This window comes from Hypanus sabinus, chromosome 8 (genome assembly GCF_030144855.1).
Source record: "Hypanus sabinus isolate sHypSab1 chromosome 8, sHypSab1.hap1, whole genome shotgun sequence".
Taxonomy (NCBI): domain Eukaryota; kingdom Metazoa; phylum Chordata; class Chondrichthyes; order Myliobatiformes; family Dasyatidae; genus Hypanus; species Hypanus sabinus.
Window position 1 is genome coordinate 158,049,101 of NC_082713.1, and position 26,956 is coordinate 158,076,056.

General features: G+C 43.9%; 1 long non-coding RNA gene across 1 annotated transcript; it reads left to right on the top strand.

Moving 5' to 3' along the window:
- Positions 1-7,258: 7,258 nt before the first annotated feature.
- Positions 7,259-26,595, top strand: LOC132398640 (uncharacterized). Its single transcript, XR_009513731.1, has 4 exons — positions 7,259-7,430; positions 11,865-11,962; positions 19,704-19,834; positions 26,352-26,595. It is a non-coding gene; the product is annotated as an uncharacterized LOC132398640 (long non-coding RNA).
- The last annotated feature ends 361 nt before the right edge of the window (positions 26,596-26,956 follow it).

The following is a 26,956-nucleotide window of genomic DNA, read 5'->3' on the forward strand; positions in this document are numbered from 1 at the left end:
GCGCTGAAGTGGTGAGGATTGACGGGTAGATCGAGCCAGGTCAGAGTGGGTGGAGTTGGGATAATCTGGGAACATTTGCAAAGGGACGATTTACACCATTATGTCAGCAGTAAAGCTGGAAAGTCAAACCGTCTTCCGCTGTGGAGTCCGCGTTTGCAGAGGTGGAAAGGAGAAGTCACCTCTTGCTGTTCTTGGCTGGAGTACAATAACATTACCAAACCACAGTGAAAAAATGTCAGAGAATCATAGAGGTTCATTAAAAATAAGAGTTAAATTACTGTTGAGCGTGGATGCACAATCTATGGGCTAAACATATACCTCAATACTAGCTTCCTCTCGCTGTCCTGTGGGTTGGAGCCGCCCACTGGGAATTCATTTGCACTTCTGGTACAATGGTGGTTTCACAGTCTAATCATGGGCAAAAGGGTAAACACAGCGATGCAGACAGCAGAACTGCTGTTTCACAGCTTCAGAGATCCGGGTACAGACCTGACCGCGGTGTGTCACCATCCTTTCTCCCCCGGCGTTCCATTTTTCCTCCCATATTCTAAACATACACCACTAGACTGATTGTCTATTGCAATTTGTCCCTGATGTGCAGATAAATGGTAGGGCCTGGTGGTAGTAAATAGAATGTGGCGGGGTGGGGTGTCAGTGATGCAAGCTAGAAAAGGCTTGTTTGTCTGCTCTAGCACCCCTGTCTATGACTCTCAACTGGGAGGACTCAACCATTTGGCCACTGAGGCCTTTTTCATCACTCAACATTGTTTGGGTGTATTCTGGAATTAGGGTATATAGTAAACACTAACCTCAACAACAAATCTTTAGGCATGAATACGGATTGTAGATTAAATTTAAAATGCAGTTCTAAAGCTGTGGTCTTCAGTTAATTGAAACATCAGACAATGCTGATTAACTTTCAGTGTGGGTGTGAAGAAGGAGGTGTGAAAATTATATGTAATTCAAAGGAACTATTGTAAATACACTAACTATAGAATTGTCCTTTGATCTGCATATAAAATGTCATGTAATATTGGGTCAAACAGGCCTCTTCCCCCAAAAAGGTCTCAAGTTGATTCCTACCCACCACTCGTTTTTGTTGAATTTGTGGAATTTATTACCACAGGCAGCTGTGGAGGCCAGGTCGTTGGGTATACTTAAGAAAGAGCTTGATAGGTTCGTGACTGGACATACCACCAAAGGTTACAGGGAGAAGGCCGGGGAATGGGGTGGAGGAGGGGCAAAATGGATAAGCCATGATCAGATGGTGGAGCAGACTCAATGGGCCAAATGGCGTAGTTCTGCTCCTATATCTTATGGAATAAAGCACTTCTGTGTCCACTAGCTTCAGTCTCTCCCTGGTGACTTTCTTCAAGTTACAAGCATTATCATGGCTGTTCATCCACCTTGATATCATATTCCTTTGATCTATTTGTCATTAAATATATCCATCAGTCTTTGTCTTGAATTTAATTACTGACTTGGCTTTACTGCCATGTGTGATAGAGAATTCCATGGGTTCATCATCCTTCAGGTGAGGAAATATTCCCTAATCGTTGTTCCAAATTACATATCCTGACTAAATGTCAGGGACCCCATTTTGTACTCTCCAGCAATCAGGAACATCTTCCCTGCGTCTAATTTAATACCGTTACAAGCTTACATGTTTCCATGAGATCCCCTCTCGTTTTTCGATAGTCAGTCATTAAAAGCCTAACCAGCTGAGTTTGTCTACATACAGTAGTGTTTCAGCAATCAGTCTGAGAAACGTTTCTTATGTTTCCTCCATGGCGAGAAAATCCGTCTTCAGACAAGGAGGGGGGGGGGGGCACAAAAATCCGTTTGGAGTTCCATTAAAGCCTTATAAAACTATCGTTGGTCATTTCGTTCCTCTGCTCAAATTATTTTATAGGAAGCCGAACATACCCTTTCTAACCTCAGTTACCCATCCTCAATTTTGCTGCCTCTGTATTGGTTCACCTTGAGCTACTTAATATCCCTGGCATTGCCTCTTTAGTGACCTCCTTCAGTTCCTCTTTTTTCTTTAAAAGTTTAATAACAATGTTGACTGGATTTTGAAAAATCTTAATGAATTATTTGACCTGAATTTTTGATTGTAGATTCTTTGCTCTGCAACATTAACACCTCAAATAAACATTCCGTTGACTATGCAAAGTAAACATTTTGAAGTAATGTTCTGAAAAATTATTAGAATTCTATGACTTTCTATATTGTCCATAAGCTTTTTAAAAACGTTCTGACCTGTCTTCTTATTTGTACCCATAGTTCTTATCTTTGTTAATTTTCTTTATAATCAGTTAAAAATAATGTTCAGCTGTCCTCAAAATTTCAAGTACGGTAATATGAACAAAAAGAAAGATGCTATTCTTCCAGGTGAGGTGACCTTTCAGCTGTGAGCCTGTTGGTGTCATCTACTGTATTGGTGCTCCTGGTCTGCATCCTGCATTTCGGTGAGACCTGATATAGATTGGGAGACTGCATCACCAAGCACTTATGCCCTGTCCACCAGAAAAAACAGTGTCCACCCATTTAAATTCTACTTCCCATTCCCATTTCGATATGTCTATCCATGGCATCATCCACTGTCGTGATGAGGCCACATTTAGGTTGGAGGAACAATAGGAACAACACCTTATATTCCATCTGGGTAGCCTTCAACCTGATGGCATGAACATCGATTTGTTGAACCAGTAATGCCCCCTCTTCCCCCTTCCCTGCTCTCCTTCACCATTCCCCATCCCCTTTTCCCTCTCTCACCTTATCTCTTTGCCTGCCCATCGCCTCTGGTGTTCCTCACCATTTTCTTTCTTCCATGGCCTTCTGTCCTCTTCTATCAGACTCCCCCACCTCCAGCCCTGAACCTCTTCCTCAATCAATTTCCCAGCTCTCTACTTCACTCCTCCTCATCCGTTTCACCTATCACCTTGTGTTCCTCCTTCCCTTCCTCCCACCCTTTAACTCTGACTCCTCATCTTTTCTTCTACAGTTCTGCTGGAGAGTTTCCACCTGAAGCGTCGACTGTTTACTCTTTTCCGTAGATGTTGCCTGGCCTGCCAAGTTCCTCCAGCATTGTGTGTGTGTTGCAGGAAGAGGCACCTCAAGGTCACTCTGTCATTCAGTAAGCTGATTGTTGACTTCAGCTTCACTTCCCCAGAACCCCTCACCTCTCTGCAGTTTAGATTCTATGCACGTGAACCCTATATATACTTAACTCCGAATTCACATCCTCTTGAGGTGGAGAATTCTAAAGATTAAAATCTCAGTGTTACGTGGTGATATCAGGCCACTGACACCACTCAGTCTACACATGCAGGGACACGTGTCTCCATTCAGCTAACAGAGTTGACCTGCCGCTTGTCCCAGACTCATCACCTGTGGCTTATTTAATGCCTGTTCTCATCCACAGTCCGTGCTCACGCATTGAACCATCTGGACTCAACCAGTTGTTCCTGCTCTCATTCTCCCTGCCTAACCTTTACCTTGTTGCCTGTTGCGTTTACTTCTGTTCTCTCCTGTTTTATGAACCCCCCTCGTGGCTTGTTACTTTGTGGTCTATGATTAAAGTTATCGTTTACTGCTACACTGCCTTTGCTGGTCTGCTTTTGACTCCAGCCAGTAAGATAGCAGCATGTTTGATCTCCATGGCTACTATGGGGTTAACCAGAGGTGTTATTGTCTTTTATAAATGTATTTTTGATGACTGCAAGGCCCTACTGGAGATTATTGCAAGACTACCCCATCAGTGTGTTCCACGATGGCAGAGAGACTGAAGGAGCTGGCCCTGGTGCAGACCCTCCATCAGAGAGGAATCTGATGAGACAGTACATGAAGGCGGTGTGCAGTCTAACAGCGAGTGATTGTCTCAGTCACACGACCCTGTTGGACGTTGTTAATGTGCAACGCTGCAAGTCTGACTGACGGCGGGAGAGGACTGAGCCTCAGGCCGTGGTGCTGCTTGTTTCCAGCTGCCCAGGAGAGAGGTGCCGGAGTCAGCGTACTCCACTGGAGGCAGAGTGGTGCTGTGTCCAAGCCGGGGTTGGTGCTGCCCTCCCAGTGTTTGCTCGGCAGAAGACAAGCTGTATTGTGTTTGACTGCTGCAATACCCGTGGACTCAGGGACTTGGAGTATATTTTCTGGAGTGTATGTATTTTACTGATATCTTATATGTGCTGTGTGACTGTTTTACATCTTGGCCTCAGAGTAACATCGTTCAGTCTGCCTGTATTCATGGGCACTCACGTATGTTTCAATGACAATTAAACTTGAACTTAAAGCCTCCTCTTCATTTCCTGACAGGATGACTCATCCAACAGTCGACCCAGCAGAGTATGCTCACCTCAAGGAAGCCATCTGCCGACACAAGCACACGATCCAGAAGCAGCAGGAAACCATCGACTATACGTCTGCAACTTCATCCGACTCTCCCTGTCGCTGCAGTAACTCTACGCCGGTCAACCTCCCCCCTTTGAGCCCCGGATTCCCGTGCCTGAATGCTTTGACAGATCTCCAACCCGATGCTGCAACTTCCTGTCCTAGTGCATCTCACACTTTGAGCTCCCGTCCTCTACAGTATTCTACAGACCGGGCTAAGATCACTTCCCTGATCTCTTTCTTGACTGGGCGAGCTATCTAGGACAATAAAGTCACCATTTGCAATGCATATGAGGATTTCAGCACTGAGCTGCACCAGGTTTTTGACCATCAAGAAGTTGAAGGGACACAGGAGCACAGATACTTCGCTTATGTCCGGTCTCATGCTTTGTGCTGGATGTGGCAGTGTGCATCTGGAATGTTGTTCCATTACCATCCTGGCCTCTCGGAGCATTGGAAGGATGAGCTGTCTCCCCAATCTCATCACTCTAGCTCTCTCCAAATGGAGCAACCCTCCAGATCATCGCCAACGTCTCCAGAACCCAAGCAATTAGGGGAAGTTTCCTTAGCTCCTCAAAGAACGCGAGTGTTGTTGGAGAAGCAACTTGTTCGCAAATTGTGTAGCAGCTGACCACCAATGCATCAAATGCCCACTGCATCCAGGAAACGACACCACTGGGTGGAGACGAGGGGCTTCCTATTTGGCAAGCTCTCCCGTGCCCCTCGTTTCAGTACCATCACCCGTTTCAATCTCTCTGTTGGCCCTTCAGGAGGTTCTGTTGGATTTTGACACAGAAGTTAACTTTCTGGATTAGTCTCTGTGCGTGCAGCTTGGATTCCCTACCAAACCTATCTCTCACTGCTTCACCATCACAGCCATGGATATCCCTTAGGGTCTGGGACAGTTAGAGCACGCACACAGCCTGTGCACATGAAGATTGGGGAGCATTGTAAGTTCATCTAATTCTTTCTGATCATCTGACCCAGCAATCCTCTCATCTCGTGTTACCCCTGCCTCCATTCACGATCCTCATTTCACCTGATCGTCAAGAGCACTGCTGAGTTGGGGACTCACCAGCCTACAACCTCAGTTGACTTCACCCTGTAAACCCGTGAGGACGGAGGAACCCCTCGACCTCACCAAATTCCCACAGGAATATCACGACTTAGCCATTGCCTTCAGTAAAAGGGAAGCCAGCACTCTGCTGCCTTGCAGACCTCATCCTGGATGCCACCCCTCCCCAAAGCCACTCGTTCTTCCTATCTTCTCCTGAGACCCAGGCCATGAAGAACTATATAAACTGCTGAAATGCTACATCACAGTTTCTTCATCCATCCCAGTGCCCAGCCGGTGCTGGTTACTCCTTTGTCAGAAGGAAAGACTTGGGAGGGTGTTTAGTTCTTCATACCTGCTTTGACTAGTGGGGACTCAACAAGTTCAGCATTAAGAACTGCTACCCTCTCTCTTTAATGAATAGCTCATTTGAAACACTCCATGGGGCTCAGATCTTTACCAAACTGGATCTATGGAGTGTATCCAGCTGGATCTGCATTCACCAGGGGGATGAGTGGAAGACAGTGTTCATAACAGCCCCGAGCTACCACGAGTACGTAATGATCCCTTCAACAACCCGGCTGTTTTCCAAGCCTTTATCAAAGAGATCCTTTATAGGTATGTGTCCGTCTACCTCGTCGACATCCTTATTTCTCCAAGAACTCCCAAGACCTCTTCTGTCCCATTTGTCCGGTCCTTTAGCATCTCCTCAAAACTAACTGTACTGCAAGTTAGAAAAGTACCAGTTTAATCAGAAACTACAACCAAAATCATTGCTCGTCTCACTTCCCTCACCAGGTCACCTACCTCCGAGTTTGCTGCTGCAGACCACTGTTTCAAAGAGCTCTAGAGATTCTTCACTATTTCCAATCTCTGCCATCCAAACCCCTCCTGACCTATTGTGGTAGAGGTGGATGCGCCTGTCGCAAGGAAATGGAAGGCCATCCTCGATGCCAACGGCGCCTACAGCCACTAGGCCGAAGACTACTCTGGCCCGGGTAACATGTCTGGCTGTCCGCCTGAGATCTAGCCCTCCACACTGATTCTCACAACATCTCGGCCTAGTTCTTTGGTCCGTACAAGATCACCCACTGCACCAGTCCAGTCAGTTTCCGATTCCAGCTGCCACCATCCCTCAGGATCACACCTACCTTCCACGCGTTTGTTCTCAGTTCTGTTGTCTATGGAGCACTCAAACCACCCGAGCTGGCACCCCCAAAGCCTAGGATGTTGGAAGATGGCCCAGAGCCGTGGTTTATCGGCTGATGGAGTGTGCAATACCTGATTGACTGGGAATGGTCTGGCCCGGTGGAGAGGTCTTGGGTGCTGTCCAGTTACCTCTTGGACCCATCACTCAATGATGAGTTCCACTGGACCCCTCTGGATCATTAGGGCAATTGGGGGCTGGCCATAGTTGGGGGAGAGGGGAAGCATCCTGGTCCAGTCAGGCCTGGTCCTCCTGCCTGCACATGCAGGCACCTCCGAGTCTCCACCCAGCTAACAGGGTTCATCTACTGCTCATTTCAGTCTCATCACCTACCGCTTATTTAACCCCCGTTCTCATCAGCTGATGAGTCCTTGTTCACTTATCGAACCAGCCAGTCTCAAAGCAGTTGCTCCTTGCTCCCACTGTTCTTTCCTGATGTTTACCTTGTTGCCTGCCGTGTTCAGTTTCTGTTCCCTCTAGTTTAGTGGCCCCTTGTGGCTTATTATTTTGTGGTCTATTATTAAAATTATTGTTTACTGCTGAATCGCCTCTGCATGTCAAACCCCCTCTATAAACCCTTCTTGGGATCCTGTCGAAGTGTCTTGGCTGAAACGTTGACTGTACTTTTTCCATACATGCTGCCTGGCCAGCTGAGTTCCTCCAGCATTTTGTATGCCTTGCTCAGCGTTCTGTCAGATGACTGCAGTTCAGAATGTGGCAACTGATGAAGTTTTGAGGACTTTATTAATCAACTGCACCTCCTAGTGGACTGCCTAGGTATTTTTACGCAGTCTTTCCAAAGCTCATTATTCTGCCATCTCTAAGTTCAAAGTAAATTTATTATCAAAATTTATATATATATGTCTCACCATACACTGCCCTGAGATTCATTTTCTTGTCGGCATTCACAGTAAATTCATAGGAATGTAATAGAATTGATTGAAAACTGCACACACTTACTGACAAACAACCAGTGTGCAAAAGACAACAAATTGTGCAAATACAAAAAAGAAATGATAATAATAAAAATAAATAAGAACATGAGTTGCAGAGTTCTTGAAAATGAGTTGATAGATTGTAGAATCAGTCTAGTTTTGGGGTAAGTGAAGTTGTCCACGCTGGTTCAGGAGTTTGATGGTTGAGGGGTAATAACCCTTTCTGAACCTGGTGGTATGGTTCCTGAGGCTTCTGTACCACCTTCCTGTGGCAGCAGCGAGGAGAGCGCATGTCCTGGACAGTGTTGGGTCCTTCATGATGGATGCTTTTTTTCTGTGTCAGTGTTCCCCGTAAGTGTGCTCAATGGTGTTTACTTCAACTGCACCTCCTAGTTGGACTGGTCTGTATCCACTACTTTTTGCAGGCTTTTCCATTCAAGGGAATTGGCATTGCCATACCAGACCATGATGCCACCAGTCAGTACACTCTCCACTGTGCATCTATTGAAGTTTGTTAACGTTTTAGATGATATGCAGAATCCTCATAAACATCTGAGATGGTAGAGGCTTCTGTAATGGCTCTTACATGCAAGATCCAGGACAAATCCTCTAAAATGATTACACCGAGGAATTTAAAGTTGCTGGCACTTTCACCTCTGATCCCCTTGATGTGGACTGCCTCATGGACTTTTGATTTCCTCCTCTTGAAGTCAATAATCAGTTCTTTGGCTTTGCTGATGTTGAGAGAAATATTTAAGCCAGATTTTCAGTCTACCTCCTATATGTTGATTTGTCACCACCATTGCTTTGGCCAATAACATCAGCAAACTTAAGTATAGCCTTGGAGCTGTGCTTAGCCTCACAGTCATAAGTGTAAAGCGAGTAGAGCAGATGGCAAAGCACACCACCTTGTGGTGTACCTGTGCTGGTGGTGTTGGTGGAGGAGATGTTGTTGCCAATCTGAACCAACTGAGGTCTGCAAGTGAGGAAATTGAGGATCCGGTTGCACAAAGAGGTATTGAAGCCTAGGTCTTGGAGCTTATTGATTAGGTTTGAGGGCATCTGCTGTTGGCCTGTTGTGACGGTAAGCAAATTGGAGTAGATCCAAGTAACTACTCAGGCAAGAGTTGATATGTTCCAACACTAACCTATCAAAGCACTTCAGCGCAGTGGACTGGGCAACAGCCATTGAGGCAGGTTACCATGTTCTTCTTGGGCACCAGAATAATTGAAATCTGCTTGAAGCGGGTAGGTACCTCGGACTGCAGAAACACAATGTTAAAGAAGATTAGTGGTAATCCAGGTAGTTAATTAACACAAACTGCAAACAGCAACAGCCAGGGTAAGGTTGAAGACAGCAAAGGGGAATATTGAATACATTAACAGAAAATAAGCATAGACTGACCAATAAGAGGAAGCTTTGCCACTAACTTAGAGCTCAGTGATAAGCAGAGGTAAATTCACTTTGTTCTTGATTACTATTAACATTTCAGCTGTGTTTAAGTCGAACAGGTGAAAATAGATTTGTTTGATCAGTTTCTGCTTTGCCATATGACAAAGGTGGTCCTGGTCTTTCCATGACCATATGATTGTTCTGGAGTCATAGGCTCATAGAGATAGCACAGAAATAGGCCTTTGTCCCATCTAGTCCATGCTGAAACCATTTAAATTGCCTATTCCCATTAACCTGCACAAGGACCATAAACCTCCATACCCCTACCATCCATGTACCTATCCACCGTTCTCTTAAATTTTGAAATTGAGCTTGCATTAAACCACTTGTGCTGGCAGCTCATTCCACACATGCTTCTCTGAGTGAAGACGTTTCTCCTCATGTTCCCCTTAAACTTTTCACCTTTCACCCTTAACACATGACCTCTGGTCGTAGTCCCACCCAACCTCAGTGGAAAAAGCTTGCTTGCATTAACCCTCTCTATAACCCTCAAAATTTTGTATCCCTCTATCAAATATCCTTTCAGTCTTCTATGTTCTGAGGAATACAGTCCCAATCTCCTCAATCTTCCCTTATAACTCAGGCCCTCCAGACCCGACAACATCCTTGTAAATTTTCTCTGTACTCTTTCAACCTTGTTTACATCTTTCCTGTAGGTATGTGACCAATACTCCAAATTAGGCCTCATCAACATCTTTTACAACTTCAACATCTCATCTCCTGTTCTCAGTATGCTGATTTATAAAGGCCAAAGTGCCAAAAGCTTTCTTTACCACCATGTGACGCCATGTTCAACAAGTTGTGAACCTGTATCCCAGGATCTCTTTGCTCTACCACACTACTTAGTGCTCTGCTGTTCATTGTGTAAGACCTACCCTGGTTGGTCCTACTGAAGTGCAACACCACGTACTTGTGTGCATTGAATTCCATCTGCCATTTCTCAGCTCATTCTTCCAGCTGATGCTGATCTGTGTGCAAGCCACGACAGCCCTCCTCACTGTCCATAACATCCCTAATCTTGGTGTCATCTGCAAATTTTCTGATCTAGTTGACCGCGTTATCAACCAGATCACTGGACATGGATGACAAACAACAAAGGACCCAGCACTGATCCTTGCAGCACACCACTCATCACAGGCCTCCAGTAAGAGAGTCAACCACTATCCACTAATTTTTCCAGCTTTTTTTGGTCTTTAGACTGCAATCCATTAATATCTAATGCCTCATCATTGAATTTCATAATTCATTGACGCCTGCTTTTAGTTAATATTGTTAGTTTTAATAGATATACAGAAATACATCAAAGATCATTGTAATCTTACATTCCTTTTCAGGGACAATCATTTCCTTATGTGTTGCTAGAATAATTTCTCTTCATATAATAATAAAATATTGACAAAGTGAACTGGCAGGATAAAAAAAGGGTATGTGAAAACTCTGAACAACAGCATGAATACAAAAAAATCAATATCCGTATGTTTAAAATAGCAATACTCATCATAATACCTTGTAGATGCCAGTTAAAATGTTAGGACCTCCAAGAAGAACGCAGCCTCACTGTGGTTTGGAGGCTTACATGCCTCAATGACCCAGAGAGCTATGCTGGCTGGAGTTAGGGCTCTTGTTAGGATCACCCAGGTCAAAGGGTAGAGGGCAGACCAAAAGAGACCCAGCTGCCCTCCAGGTTCGGGGGTTCAGCTCAGGGATAACAACCCTGACTGGTAAAATAAAATTATTATGGAAGCGGCAATGAAGAATCTTTCTCCATCAATGTGAGAAAGTATTCCTGAGTCTCCACCCAGGACTTGTATGACTGACAGTAGCGAAAATCGAGAGGAAACTACTGACATGATGAAGGAAGCCCTGAACACCGTCAGAGATGGAGGACCTTCACTGCTGCCCTAAATGCCAGCAGCATAGCGGGCAGTAAGTAAGTATAGGAGTGAGATTTACCAGTTAGTTGAGTGAAGCAACCTTGTGTGCAACGTCTGCAAGAAAGAAGAGCTAATTGTGGACTTCAGGAAGGGTAAGACTGGGGAACTTGAACCAATCCTCATAGAGATCAGAAGTGGAGAGTGTGAGCAATTTCAAATTCCTGGGTGTCAAGATCTCTGAGGATCCAACCTGGTCTCAATTATCAACGCAGCTATAAAGATGGCAAGACAGCAGCAATATTTACTTAGGAGTTTGAAGAGATTTCGTTTGTCATCTAAACACTTGAAAACTTCTATACATGCACTGTGGAGAGCATTCCGCCAGGCTGCATCACTGTTCGGTTTGGTGGGCAGGCTACGGCACAGGACCGAAAGGAGCTACAGAAAGTTATAAAATTAGTTAGCTCCATCTTGGGTACTAACCTCCATAGTCTCCAAGACCTCTTCAAGGAGTGGTACCTCAGAAAGGCAGCGTCCATTATTAAGGACCCCCATCAAACAGGACATGCTCTTTTCTCATTGTTATCATCAGGAAGGAGGTACAGAAGCCTGAAGGCACACACTCAGCGATTCAGGAACAGCTTCTTCCCCTTTGCCATCCGATTCCTAAATGGACATTGAACCCATGAACGCTACCTCACTTTTTTAATATTATTTCTTTTCTGTACTGTTTTTAATCTAATCATTATATATATAATGATAACCACTATATATAGTCATTTTATTTTTTTTTCCTTCTAGTTATCATGTATTGCATTGCACTGCTGCTGCTAAGTTAACAAATTTTGTGACACCTGCCGCTTATAATAAACCTGCTTCTGATTCTTTTTCTGATTCTGATTGATGATTTTGCCACTGATCATTTATAGTATCTTTTATTTTGCAATAGCTAATAGTTCATTTACAATCCCGGATTAAGAAAGAAAAGACGAAAAAAAATAAAGTGGAGAATATTGTCCAGACATCTTCCAGAAGTAACCAGTGCAGGTAAGAAGTCTTAAACTGCACTCCTGAAATCGTCCATAGATTTTGTGCAAGCAGCTCACCATTAGATTATAAATGTCATGAATTACTACTGAAGTCAGATGTAAATATCCATGCAATCTAAACTGTGGTAACCCATATAATGTAGTGCTTTCTCACATTTTGCAGATTTGAAAGTATTTCTGATGGTTTTATGTTTGCAGAAGTGCATTTTGCTCCAAGTGCATTCAGCTGATTTCATGCCAAGTTTCGGTCTGTCTCTATTTGGTTTTGTTCTGTCCGCAATGGCGCAACCTTAAACTTTGTCTGCACCCTTTTACTAGTACTCCCGTTTCTTTCCATGCCTCACCACTTCCGCAGCTTAAAATATGTTCGAATTCTTACTGCTACATTCTTAAGCAAGATCCTGAATTCAAAACTGATTTCCTCCCTGATCTGCTGGGCACTTCCAGCCATCTTTTCAACAGGGTTTATGAGCTGAATTTGGCTGGATTGTGCTGGACCTGGCTCACTACATAAGGTAGCTGACTATCATTATTTACCTATTCTCAGCAGAAAGCTGAGTAGCTTTGCATTCTGCACTTGAAGGACGTCTGTGAGGCATTGAGTGGTAAGTAGCTGAGGCAAAGTTCCTGGAACACATGACAGCCTTCAGCAATGTGCCTCTGTCAAGGATTTTTTCACCATTTAAGCTTAAGGTAGATTCAAATCATTCAAATGATTAAAACAAATTAAAATATAACCTTCAAATAAATTTAGTTATTGATTGAGAGTTGACCATGACTATTGCATCCTCGATGTCTAGGTCTGCATGTTTGGGCAGTACGATGTTCAAAGCAAGCTGTTGCCCATATAGCAAGCTCCCCCTCTCCATGCATCCAAAGGAACGGCAGAGACCGATACAGTTTGGTACCAGCAGCGTCACAGGAGTTGCCAGTCAGCATTGAACTCAAAGTAGAACTGTTTTAGGGACTATTATTTATTTATAAATAAATTAGATTTAACTTTATTGTCATTGTGCCAAGTACAGATACAAAGCCAAATGAAATGCAAAGAATAGCGTTATTTACAAAATAACATAATTTTCTAAAAGTTAAAAGTTAACATAAAAATTTATCAACAAAAACTATTGATTTTATTTTGCAGGATGGGATGGACTAGAGAAGTCTATGGTAACGAGTCTTCATATCAGAATGATAGGTGGCAGGTTTAATATGAAATTAGTGGAGCTTAAAGGCTTAAAGATTAATTGCAGTAATAGTCGTGTCTACTTCTGCAGTTGCATAGTATTGACCTGGGTTTGATTATGGCCTTACGTTAGTGTGTAATTGCAAGTTCTGCCTTTCACCATGAAGGTTTCTCTTGGGCATCCTGATTTCTAACACATCCCAAAGTTGGTCAGTCCATTCATTGGCTGTTGCAAATTTCCATCGGTGTATAAGTGTGTGAGGAATCTGGGTGGAGTTAGGGATTTGTGTAAATAAGTGCTTGCTGGTGAGTATTGACTCATTGTGTTGAGGGTCCTGCGGGATTCAATGACTCTAAAATCATTTATGTGTCTGAACTTACTTTTTCTCCCTATGGGGTTTTTGTTTTCCACCCACCGTGACTCCAGTGTTGGAACAGGAGCTCAGATGCACCTGAACCTGACCTCCAGAGCATTTTGCTCTGTGCTGAATCTGAGAGAAATTGAAGTGAATGATTGGCATTTAGCAGTTTCATCAAAGCTGCCAGCTGTGACACAACCTGATTTGACCCATTCCTTGCCACAACCCACCTCATGCACACGGTTCCCAACACTGATTTCTTCTCCCAGTGCTTTGGAATATAATCGGAGCACCCGGATCATCATGGGGTTGGAAAGTTCAAACCAAGGCATCCTGTGAGGTATGACCACAACACACACAAAATGCTGGAGGAGCTCAGCAGGCCAGGCAGCCTCTATAGAAATGAGTACAGTTGATATTTCGGGCCAAGACCCTTCAACAGGAACTTTCATCTTTTTTTCACCAGTCCTGCTGAAGGGTCTTGGCCCAAAATTTCGACGGTAGGCTTGCTAACCAGTTTATAATGAGGGAAGCAGAAACTTAGTGGGAAAGGTGAAGAGAAAGGGTAATCAATAGAAAGCTAGAGATATCAATGACCAAGTAGTTGATAAACATAAAGAAGGTGAGAGAAAAAAATGGGAGAAAGAAAGAAAGAAAGTAACAGTATCATTAGATATGAAGTCAAAGCTCAAGATATGATTGCAGGACAGGTTTTGAATTTGCTCATAAAAACATAATTGCAGATCAACCTGTAAATTAATTATGCAAACAAAATGATAATATAATGTGCATTGTGATGCACATAAATGATGCAGGAATTTTGTTTAGTTGGAGTTTGCAAATGAATTAAAGTAAATATGCTCTACAAGTGACTTGGAATGAACTCCCATATTAACATTACAAAGAAACAAATAAAACTTTACCAGGGGTTCCCAACCTTTTTTATGTTACAGACCAATACCATTGAGCAAGGGGTCTGTGGGAACAGGTTGGAAACCCCTGCTGTAGACCAATTCAGTAAGACGGACACAGGTCAGATGAGGAAAATATGTTATTTAGCCAGGATACTTATGGCTGATGGTATTCTGTATATCAGGGAATCCAGATTCCCAATGTAGATAAGCACATTTTGGGAGAAAAGATCAGGCTTATATGTGTAACAGCCAATGCAACTTAATGTTAAACATCCACAACTGTATTTTTATTTTTTGCAAGAGTGTACCAAAAATACTTTAGCATTGAATTTCAGAACTAAGGCCAAAAGGACTGTTCTTGTCCTGTGCTATTCTATGTTCTAACTCTGAGATAAAGGGTTAGGAAATGTGTCCAGTCCAGCACGCCCTGGGTTTGATTTTAATTCCCACATAAGATTGCACTGGACACCCTGCAGTTTGCGTACCGTCCCAACCGCTCAACAGATGACACCATTGCCACCACCCTCCACCTGGCCCGAACCCACCTGGACAAAAAAGACACATACGTTCAAATGCTGTTCATAGACTTCAGTTCAGCATTCAACACAATCATCCCTCAGAAACTGATTGGAAAGCTGAGCCTATTGGGCCTGAACACCTCCCTCTGCAACTGGATCCTAGACTTCCTGACTGGGAGACCTCAGTCAGTCTGGATCAGAAGCAGCATCTCCAACACCATCACACTGAGCACGGGGGCCCCCCAGGGCTGTGTGCTCAATCCACTGCTGTTCACTCTGCTGACCCACGACTGTGCTGCAACACACAGCTCAAACCACATCATCAAGTTCGTCGATGACACAACCGTGGTGGGTCTCATCAGCAAGAACGACGAGTCAGCTTACAGAGAGGAGGTGCAGCAGCTAATGTACTGGTGCAGAGCCAACAACCTCTCTCTTAATGTGAACAAAACAAAAGAGATGGTTGTTGACTTCAGGAGGGCACAGAGCAACCACTCCCCATTGAACATCAACGGCTCCTCAGTAGAGATCGTAAAGAGCACCAAATTTCTTGGTGTTCACCTGACGGAGAATCTCACCTGGTCCCTCAACACCAGCTCCATCGCAAAGAAAGCCCAGCAGCGTCTCTATTTTTTGCAAAGGCTGAGGAAAGTCCATCTCCCACTTCCCCCCTCCCTTCCTCATGTAACACCATGGTCCTGAAAAACGTTGTCTCATTTTTACTATGCACTGTACCAGCAGTTATGATTGAAATGACAATAAAAGTTGACTTGACTTGACGAGCTCTGGGAACAACCAAATGTTCCTCAAGATTGTCCACCTGGGCCTCATTAGGATTTTCTTACTGACTTCCATTTGAAAAGTTCTGAGAAGTTAGTATGCACAGCTCTTTGGTAGTTGAAATTGGCAATAGGAGCTATCACTAGGAAGTCAAATAAAGTGAGTGTGTTGAGAGGTGAACCTCAGACAGTGCTGGAGGGAAGGCAGGATCCTGGAAAGAGTGTAATAAGATAAACTTTGTGGGGAATGAAGGAGATCTTCTGCTCCTTGTGGCCCACAGATCTAGGAGATACATCTTTCCTTCATCCCTCCTGGTTCTACCTGCAGCCCCTGTCTGAATCACCTCTCTCACATGAGGTGAACTCACCCTCATGAACTCTTCATCCCATGTTCTTGAAACTTATTGCTTCTTTATTTCTTACTATTTTTTCTTTTTTTTGTACTTGCACAGTTTGTTGTCTTTTGCTCTTTGGTTGTCCCCCATGTTGGTGCAGTCTTTCATTCATTCTATTATGGCTATTGGACTTATTGAGTATGTATACAAGAAAATGAATCTCAGAGTTGTAAAAGGTGAGATATATGTACTTTGATAATAAATTTACCTCAAACTGGAACTTTGAGCCTCTTTATATTGGCTATCTTTCTTCCACATTTTCCACCCTAATGCAGAATTGTGACCTAAGAAGTCAGCCATGTCAACAGATGCTGCTTGATCTGCTAATTCCCTCCATCAGTTTCATTTTTGCTTAAGAAAATGCTCAGTGTGCTGGGTCTCTTCTGGCCTTGACCACTGCTGGAAAATTGGTTCACACAGGCCTGAGGTTAAAATGGTACAGTGAGTTTTGATAAGGCCTATGGAGCTAGTGGTCAGATACAAGTTGGATCCCACTAAATCTGAATTTGAATTTATTTAAATCTTACATCCATCCCACAACATGAGGGAGCAAAAATCTTTGCGTTATAACTCCGTTGCAATGTACAGACATGTGAATTAATAAGTGTAATGGCTTGTAGAAAGAAGCTGTCCCGTGGCCTGTTGGTCCTGGGTTTAATGCTGCGGTACCGTTTGCCAGACGGAAACAGCTGAAAGAGTTTATGGTTGGGGTGACTGGTGTCCCCGATGATCTGGATCTGGTGTCCAGGTCTTCTTTAAGCACATGCTGCTGTGAACGTCCTCATCGAAGGGAAGTTCACATCCACAGATGTGGGGGCTGTCCATACCACTCTCTGCAGTGCCCATGCATCTGTCCATGCATCTGCAGTGCCCAGCAATCAAGCTTGGTGCAGTTCCCGCATCAGGAGGTGACACAGCTAGGCAGGATGCTCGCAATAGTGACCCTGTAAAAAGCCTCGAGGATCTGGAAGCTCACGCCAAACTTCTTCAGTCATCTGAGGTGGAAGAAACGCATGTTGTGCTTTCCTTTGGCTCTTTTTGCTGCGCAAGCGGTGTGTACAGTCCACATGACTGTGATTGGAAAATGAACTTGGACAGATCTCGTCAGGAAATGAGAAGGTCCACTTTTAATTCCTCACCAACCTCATTTCCTGTCTGGTTGTGATGGGAAATGGGCAGTAAGGGAGCAACCCCACTGGGAACAAATGGAAGTTCATTCAGTGTACGTCTGACCTGTAAGAAGGAAATGAGTTTAGTGGAGTAATGCCTATCAGATGTCCCACAGATCTAACCTCCTTTGTGAAAGTGGCCCAAAAGCCAGCAGAATGAGCATTGATAGGGGCCATCAGACTATATGCTGAAGGAACTGGGCTTTCAAATTCACGTCTGAATAAGGAGATTGATCAACAGCTGGTACTCAACATTGAAACCAAGTCTGTCTCTTCACACTGCCCCAGCCGAAGAAACAACTTGGGGACTTTTAATGTACGCGGCCTTTTTCCCAGATCCTTCTCGGCTAGATAAACGACTAAGCGTGATTTGATTTGATAAAGGCCAGAGTTCCCTGGTGTTATTGGATTCTGCTCTTCCCCACGAGCGACAGCAAAGTGCATTCAATACATCCTCAACTTCCTATCCACCCATAATTGACTTGTAAAGGAAAATAAGAAATGTGCTTGAAACTGTAGCAAGCATCCAGATTATCTTCAGATACTGAACTTGGAGATGGCTCCCCGCAGGGTTCAGTTCATGGGCTGTGTGCGTGGTAACAATGGCTTAATCTACACTGAGACTCCAGGTGGCACTAGTATAAAAGCCTATCACTACATGAAATGCTCCCTGCAGGAGGATGCACTTGTATGCCAGCCTCTTATCGACTCTGCTGTGCAACGTCATTGCAAGATCAAATGCAATGTGGCTACATTTTTGCAGCTCCTTAACAATCTAGGCAAGAGAATCCAACCAAAGAACCACAATGAGCTTTCATTGGCCAGCTGAGTGCAAGCATTTAGCGGCGGCATCGAAATATCCAAAATAATCAGCAAGAAACAGCAAAGGCGCAAAATGCTGAGTGCATTACAACCCGCAAAAGACAAAACTAGAGTTCAGCGATAATCACAAGCAAGAGAAAATCTACAGATGCTGGAAATCCAAGCAATACACTCAAAATGCTGGAGGAACTCAGCAGGGAAGGCAGCATCTATGGAAAAGAATACAGTTGACGTTTTGGGCCGAAGGGCTTCTTCAGTGATAACCACTCTATCAAAAATAGAGAAATAGTTGTTTAAGTGATTGGGAGCTAAACATTCATGCTTCACTAACTGTACTTACTTTTCAGAAATATTGTTTCATAATTATTTTTGGTTTGTTTTAAGTGTATAATATTTATTAATGTGGTCATCGTGCAACATTAAAAGCCAGAAGTGGTAATGGGGACAAGCTCCCACAACCTATTAAGTGCTCTCAATGGTGTCTGCCTCAAATAGCCTCTGACCACCAAGTTCAACTGCTGGCCTTCATGTGCGGCTTAGTTACCAAACCTGGTGGAATCACTTCTACTGACAGGAGAAGGGGCAAAGACGGGCTACTGGTGCCTTGAAACCAGTCACTTCGGGCAGACGGGGCTTGTCTGCCATGGTTGGCAGCTCACCTAGGAGAAGGAAATCTCTGGCCTCAAACCTCCGCTGCCTTGTGGCTGTACCCACTCATGGGGGAGGCTTTAGGAGTGAACACCAAGGGAAAAATCCGGAGCTGGAGTCCCTAAGGCAGTTCTATGTTGAGTTCAATGCTGACTGGCAACTCCTGCGATGCTGCTGGTACCAAACTGTATCGGTTGGTCTCTGCTGTTTCATCAGATACGTGGAGAAGGGGAGCTTGCTACATGAGCAACAGCTTGCTCTCCATATCGTACTGCCCTGGCTTGTATATCTAGACAGCTAGGACGCAACATCCATTGTCAACTCTGACCAACAGAGGCCTCAAACTTACACCTCATGCAAAATTTACTTCTAGGAATTGTTTTGAATTTTTTTGATGAAGATCTGACAATATAGTTTTTAGTAATGATCTCATAATTGGAGGCTTAATCAGAATTTGAAAATCAGAAAAAATATATCTTGGATGAATAAGCTGAAACAAAATTCACATACATCTGCAATATAGTTATTCTGGAAATGTTGCCTTGAAATTCAATATTAATTTTTGATTTCATTTATTTTTGTCCAGAATAACAATCTTGTTAATTTTAAAATGCCCTACTTGCATCAGTATCTGGACGGTACAGTTTTGTTTGAAATCACTGTCACCATCTTTGGAACTCTCAAACTATGGGGAGCTACAGAAACCTAATGTCCAGTTTCTCTCTCTCTCTCCCTCTCTCTCCCTCTCTCTCTCTCCCCCCCTCCCTCTCTCTCTCTCTCTCCCCCTCTCTCTCTCTCTCTCTCTCTCTCTCTCTCTCTCTCTCTCTCTCTCTCTCTCTCTCTCTCTCTCCCTCTCTCCCTCTCTCCCTCTCTCCCCCTCTCTCTCTCTCCCTCTCTCCCTCCCTCTCTCTCTCTCTCTCTCCCTCTCTCTCCCTCTCTCTCTCTGCTCCAGGAAGGAAGTACACATGTTTGATCAGGCTCTCTCTTTCCTCGCTCGATGCTGCCAAAGGACGGTGCCAGAGCCTTGGGTTTAATCTACACGGTTGTGGTTGGACTCTGCCGTTCACGTTATGTGTGTTTCTGGTTAGTCCTGTTGAGTGATTTTTGATCGGAGCTGACTAGCTCTGTGACCTGCAGTCAACAAACAACACAGTGCTAAGTTAAACGGAATTGAACAAAATTAGGTTGAATATTCCAAGACTGTTTCAAAATCTGTGATGTTGATGTTTCATATTCTGTGTGTTTGTTGCTTGTCTTTTCGCCATTTTCACAATTTGTTCTTTTTTTGCGCGTTGGGGGTTTGATATTTACTCTGAACGGGTTCCATGGTGTTTCCTTGTTGCGTGACCGTTTGTGAGGAGGAAGAATCTCAGGGGTCTATACTGAATACATAGTTTGATAATAAATATACAGAATCTTAATCAAACACTCCATCCAGCATTGAACTAGGAAGTTTAAATATTTTTTCATGTGGAAAAGAATATTGAAAATATTGGAAAGCGGCCAGTGAGTGAGTGGGCCAGTGAAGGAGTGGAGATTTGAGGCTTTGACTCGAGAGATTCTGGCAGTTTTGGCAGTTGGACTGTGCAATCAAGTCAATCAAGATTTGAATAGCTCAGACTCAGCAGAAACCAGCTGATTGGGCAATTGAGGTCAGGTGACCAAGCAGTTTGAAAAGCTCAAACAAATAAGTAGAGGGTTACCTCAAGCGGAGCGGCCAGTGAAGGAGTGGAGATCTGAGGCTTTGACGAGAAGAGGCTGAGGACGAGCTTCACTCCAAGTGAGGTAAGGCCGGGTAAGTTCCTTTCAAAGGAAAAAGTTTCAAAAGTTGAGGTAAATATTGGGTAGCTCATGGCAGCTGAGATCGGCCCAGTGCTTTGTTCAGCCTGCAGCATGTGGGAAATCAGGGATACTTCCAGTGTCCCCGACGACTATGTGTGCAGGAAGTGTGTCCAACTGCAACTTCTGGCAGACCGCATTGAGCGCATGGAGCTGTGATTGGATTCATACTGGAGCATCCGCAATGCTGAGAAACTCATGAATAGCACATTCAGTGAGTTGGCCACACCACAGGTAAAGGCTACACAGGCAGAAAGGGAAGGGGTGGCCACTAGACAGCGTAGCAGTAGGCAGGTAGTGCAGGAGTCCCCTGAGGACATCTCCCTCCTAAACAGCTATACTGTTTTGGATACTGTTGGGGGAGATGTCTCATCAGGGGAAGGCAGCAGCAGCCGAGTTCATTGCACCATGGGTGGCTCTGCGGCACAGGATGGAAGGAAAAGGAGTGGGAGAACTATAGTGATAGGGGATTCAATTGTAAGGGGAATAGAAAGGTGTTTCTGCGGCTACAAACGAGACTCCAGGATGGTATGTTGCCTCCCTGGTGCAAGAGTCAAGGATGTCTCTGAGTGGCTGCAGGACATTCTGGAGTGGGAGGGTGAACAGCCAGTGGTTGTGGTGCACATAGGTACCAATGATATAGGTAAAAAACGGGATGAGGTCCTACAAGGTGAATTTAGGGAGTTAGGAGATAAACTAAAAAGTAGGACCACAAAGGTAATAATCTCTGGATTACTACCAGTGCCATGTGCTAGTCAGAGTAGAAATAGGAGGATATTTCAGATGAATATGTGGCTTGAAAAATGGTGCAAGGGGGAGGGATTCAAATTTCTGGGGCATTGAAACCAGTTCTGGGGGAGGTGGGACCGGTATAAACAGGACGGTCTGCACCTGGGCTGGATTGGAACCAATGTCCTAGGGGGAGCGTTTGCTACTGCTGTTCAGGAGGCTTTAAATTAATGTGGCAGGGGGATGGGAACAAGTGCAGAGAGACAGAGGGTTGTAAAATGAGGGTAGAAGCAAAAAGTAGTAAGGTGAAAAGTAAAAGTGGCAGGCAGGCAAATCCAGGGCAAAAAGCAAAAAGAGCCACTTTTCAACATAATCGTATAAGGGCTAAGAGTGTTGTAAAAACAAGCCTGAAAATGTGTCAAGGAGCATTCGTAACAAGGTGGATGAATTGAATGTGCAGATAGTTATTAATGAATATGATATAGTTGGGATCACAAAGACATGGCTCCAGGGTGACCAAGGATGGGAGCTCAACATCTAGGGATATACAATATTCAGGAGGGATAGACAGGAAAGAAAAGGAGGTGGGGTAGCATTGCTGGTTAGAGAGGAGATTAACGCAATAGAAAGGAAGGACATTAGCCTGGAGGATGTGGAATTGATATGGGTAGAGCTGCATTACACTAAGGGGCAGAAAACGCTGGTGGGAGTTGTGTACAGGCCACTTAACAGTAGTAGTGAGGTTGGGGATGGCATTAAACAGGAAATTAGAAATGCGTGCAATAAAGGAACAGTAGTTATAATGGGTGACTTCAATCTACATATAGATTGGGTGAACCAAATTGGTAAGGGTGCTGAGGAAGAGGATTTCTTGGAATGTATGTGGGATGGTTTTCTGAACCAACTTGTCGAGGAACAACTAGAGAGCAGACCATTCTAGATTGGGTATTGAGCAATGAGGAAGGGTTAGTTAATAATCTTGTCGTGCGAGGCCCCTTGGGTAAGAGTGACCATAATATGGTGGAGTTCTTCATTAAGATGGAGAATGATATAGTTAATTCAGAAACAAAGGTTCTGAACTTAAAGAAGGGTAACTGAAGGTATGAGACGTGAATTAGCTAAGATAGACTAGTAAATGATACTTAAAGGGTTGACGGTGGATATGCAATGGCAAGCATTTAAAGATTGCATGGATGAACTACAACAATTGTTCATTCCAGTTTGACAAAAGAATAAACCAGGGAGGGTAATGCACCCATGGCTGACAAGGGAAATTAGGGGTAGTATCAAGTCCAAAGAAGAAACATATAATATATCAAAAAAAAAGTGGCACATCTGAGGACTGGGAGAAATTCAGAGACCAGCAGAGGAGGACAAAGGGCTTAATTAGGAAAGAGAAAAAAGGTTATGAGAGAAAGCTGGCAGGGAAAATAAAAACTGACTGTAAAAGCTTTTATAGATACGTGAAAAGAAAAAGATTGGTCAAGAAAAATGTAGGTCCTTTACAGTCAGAAACAGGTGAATTGATCATAGGGAACAAAGACATGGCAGACCAATTGAATAACTACTTTGGTTCAGTCTTCACTAAGGAGGACATAAATAATCTTCAGGAAATAGTAAGGGACCGAGGGTCTAGTGAGATGGAGGAACTCAGGAAAATGCATGTTAGTAGGGAAGTGGTGTTAGGTAAATTAAAGGGATTAAAGGCAGATAAATCCCCAGGGCCAGATGGTCTGCATCCCAGAGTGCTTAAGGAAGTAGCCCAAGAAATAGTGGATGCATTAGTGATAATTTTTCAAAACTCCTTAGATTCTGGATTAGTTCCTGAGGATTGGAGGGTGGCTAATGTAACCCCACTTTTTAAAAAAGGAGGGAGAGAGAAACTGGGGAATTATAGACCAGTTATATTGACATTGGTGGTGGGGAAAATGCTAGAGTCGGTTGTCAAAGATGTGATAACAGCACATTTGGTAAGAGGTGAAATCATCGGACAAAGTCAGCATGGATTTGTGAAAGGAAAATCATGTCTGACGAATCTTATAGAATTTTTTGAAGATGTAACTAGTAGAATGGATAGGAGAGAGCCAGTGGATGTGGTATATTTAGATTTTCAAAAGGCTTTTGACAAGGTCCCACACAGGAGATTAGTGTGCAAACTTAAAGCACACGGTATTGGGGGTATCGTATTGATGTGGATAGAGAATTGGTTGGCAGACAGGAAGCAAAGAGTGGGAGTAAACGGACCTTTTCAGAATAGCAGGCAGTGACTAGTGGGGTACCGCAAGGCTCAGTGCTGGGACCCCAGTTGTTTACAATATATATTAATGATTTAGATGAGGGAATTAAATGCAGCATCTCCAAGTTTGCGGATGACACGAAGCTGGGCGGCGGTATTAGCTGTGAGGAGGATGTTAAGAGGATGCAGGGTGACTTGGATAGGTTAGGTGAGTGGGCAAATTCATGGCAGATGCAACTTAATGTGGATAAATGTGAGGTTATCCACTTTGGTTGCAAGAACAGGAAAACAGATTATTATCTGAACGGTGGCCGATTAGGAAAAGGGGAGGTGCAACAAGACCTGGGTGTCATTGTACACCAGTTATTGAAGGTGGGCATGCAGGTACAGCAGGCAGTGAAAAAGGCAAATGGTATGTTGGCATTCATAGCAAAAGGATTTGAATACAGGACAGGGAGGTTCTACTGCAGTTGCACAAGGCCTTGGTGAGACCACATCTAGAATATTGTGTGCAGTTTTGGTCCCCTAATCAGAGGAAAGACATTCTTGCCATAGAGGGAGTACAGAGAAGGTTCACCAGATTGATTCCTGGGATGGCAGGACTTTCATATGAAGAAAGACTGGATCGACTAGGCTTATACTCACTGGAATTTAGAAGATTGAGGGGGGATCTTAAAATTCTAAAGGGATTGGACAGGCTAGATGCAGGAAGATTGCTTCCGATGTTGGGGAAGTCCAGAACAAGGGGTCACAGTTTAAGGATAAAGGGGAAGCCTTTTAGGACCGAGATGAGGAAAAACTTCTTCACACAGTGGTGAATCTGTGGAATTCTCTGCCACAGGAAACAGTTGAGGCCGGTTCATTGGCTATATTTAAGAGGAAGTTAGATATGGCCCTTGTGGCTAAAGGGATCAGGGGGTTTGGAGAGAAAGCAGGTACAGGGTTGGATGATCAACCATGATCATACTGAATGGTGGTGCAGGCTCGAAGGGCCGAATGGCCTACTCCTGCACCTATTTTCTATGTTTCTAAAAACGAGGATCAAGAAGGTGGTGTATTTTGGAAAAGCACGTGACTTGCAGGAGGACACCCCACTGCTTAATGTCATTGTGACTGAGACTTGAGACATAATTGATATTAGAAATGGCTCTATACATATAATTCCCACGAAAACCATTCCTGCCCTTGCTTTGTCTTTATAGAATGCTCATGTCTGGGTGCCCCTCTGTGTTGTTCACCACGTGCACACAAACTCTGGAGGCATAATTGCAAAATTCATGACAGACATTTTACTTAAAATCTGATTTAATTTTGATGAGATTCTACCATTCGGTGCACATGAATGTTAAATATTAAAGTAAGCAATTGAAAATATGGTTTGGGGCATTTTGCAGAACTGCTCATAGAAATATGACAATCTTCAAAGACGAGGATAATGGATCCTCTCTCATTATCCCATTTATATTATCTGACGTTTGTTATGTGCCATGTCGCATGGCGTGGATGATTGTGGTCTTTCCAGGACCGTGTTTGCTCTTGGCAACTTTTCTATAGATGTTGTTTGCCATTGCCTTCTTTTGGGCAGTGACTTTACAAGATAGGCAGCACCAGCCATTATCAATAGTCTTCAGAGGTCGCCTGCCTGGTGTCAGTGGTCGCATAACCAGGACTTGCGATGTGCACCAGCTGCTCATACGACCATCCACCACCTGCTCCCATGGCTAAATGTGACACTGATCAGGGGGCTAAGCATGTGTTACACCTTGCCCAAGGGTGACCTGCAGGCCAGCAGAGGGAAGGAGCACCTTGCACCTCATTTGGCAGAGATGTACCTCCACCCTACCACCCGTTTAATATAATACAGTTATCAATAACGTTGATTCTTACTGAAGTATGAAGTGTAGCGAGAATTTTTTTCTGAGTGGGGTCTTTATCCCAACTTGAAGGATTGTTGTTAATGTTTTCAGTCACTGAAATAAAATCATGTATTTTAAAGGTTCAAGTAATCAACTGTAAGCAGTCCCCAAACTACAAAAAAAGAGCTTCAGGAGGAGGAAAACTGAGATCCATGAGACAGTCCTCATTGGGACATCAGAGGAGGAGGAGAGGGTCAGCAACTTTAAATTCCTCAGTATTATCATTTCAGGGGACCTGTCCTGGGCCCAGCAAGTAAGTGCAGTGAGGAAGAAAGCCCAACAGCGCCTCTATTTTCTAACAAGTTTCTTATTTGGGCTGCCATCTAAAACTGACAGACTTATATAGAAGTGTGTGGAAGAGTATGTTGACTGGTTGCATCATGGCCTGGTTTGGACACACCAGCACCAATACTAAAGCAGAAAAGCTTACCGAAGTAATGGATGCAGTCTAGTCCATCACAGGTAAAGCCCTCCCTGCCACTGAGCATGTTTACATGGAGCAGTGATGGAGGAAAGCAAGGTCCCTCTTCAGGGACCCCCACCACCCAGGCCCTGCTCCCTCCTCACTGCTGCCATCAGGAAGAAGGTACAGGAGTCTCAGGTCCCACACCACCAGTTTCAGGAACAGTTATTACCCTCAACCATCAGGCTCTTAATATGTTCTCAATATTTATGGCTTACTTATTAGTTTTTTCTCTTTAAGTGCACAGTTTGTTGTACTTTGCACATTGATTGCTTTTTCTGTCCTGTTGGGTGTGGCCTTCCATTGGGTTTCTTGGAAGTTATGCATCTCACGGTTGTATGTGGTCACATATATGTACTTTTATAATAAATTTACTTTGACCTCTGAACTTTTGAACTCTCAATCTTTACCAAACAGGGTCGCAACAGCAGTGGATGCGTTTTTCTCAGCGAGAGAGATGTCAGATCCCCTTCTCCATTCCAGCAGCCTCGATAGTCTGTGTTAATTTTGAGGTCCGGGAGTAATTGCAGACTGATCCATGTAACTTCAGGGATTTCAGGAAAACAACATCGATTTGTAACTTAATTATGTTCAATCGTGTGGGACACAAAGACCCCTGTGGGTGAAAGGGATGAGGAGAAGGCAAGTGAAAGGAGGGGTGTTTAGGATGGAGAGAAGGAGAGGGCCCAGGTGAAGATGTGGGGGAGAAAAGGGGAGGCAGAGAGGAGAGAGGGAAGGGGAAGGGGAAGGATGGGAGGGAAGGGTGTGAACAAGGGGAAGATGAATACAGATGAGAGCAGAAGGGGGTTGGCAAATGCAGTACTTATAAATTGTAATGTTTTAATCAAACAGTCTAAAACATCTATGGATTTTTGTGTTTTAAACACAGTTTCATAGTAAGACCTGATGTATGATATTGTGTTTTATTGTTGGTTTTTATGCTGACAGATGGCTGCTTTAGTAAATTGTTTTCTGGAATGGTGTGAAATTTCAGATAACAAAATATTACAGACAATAGACAA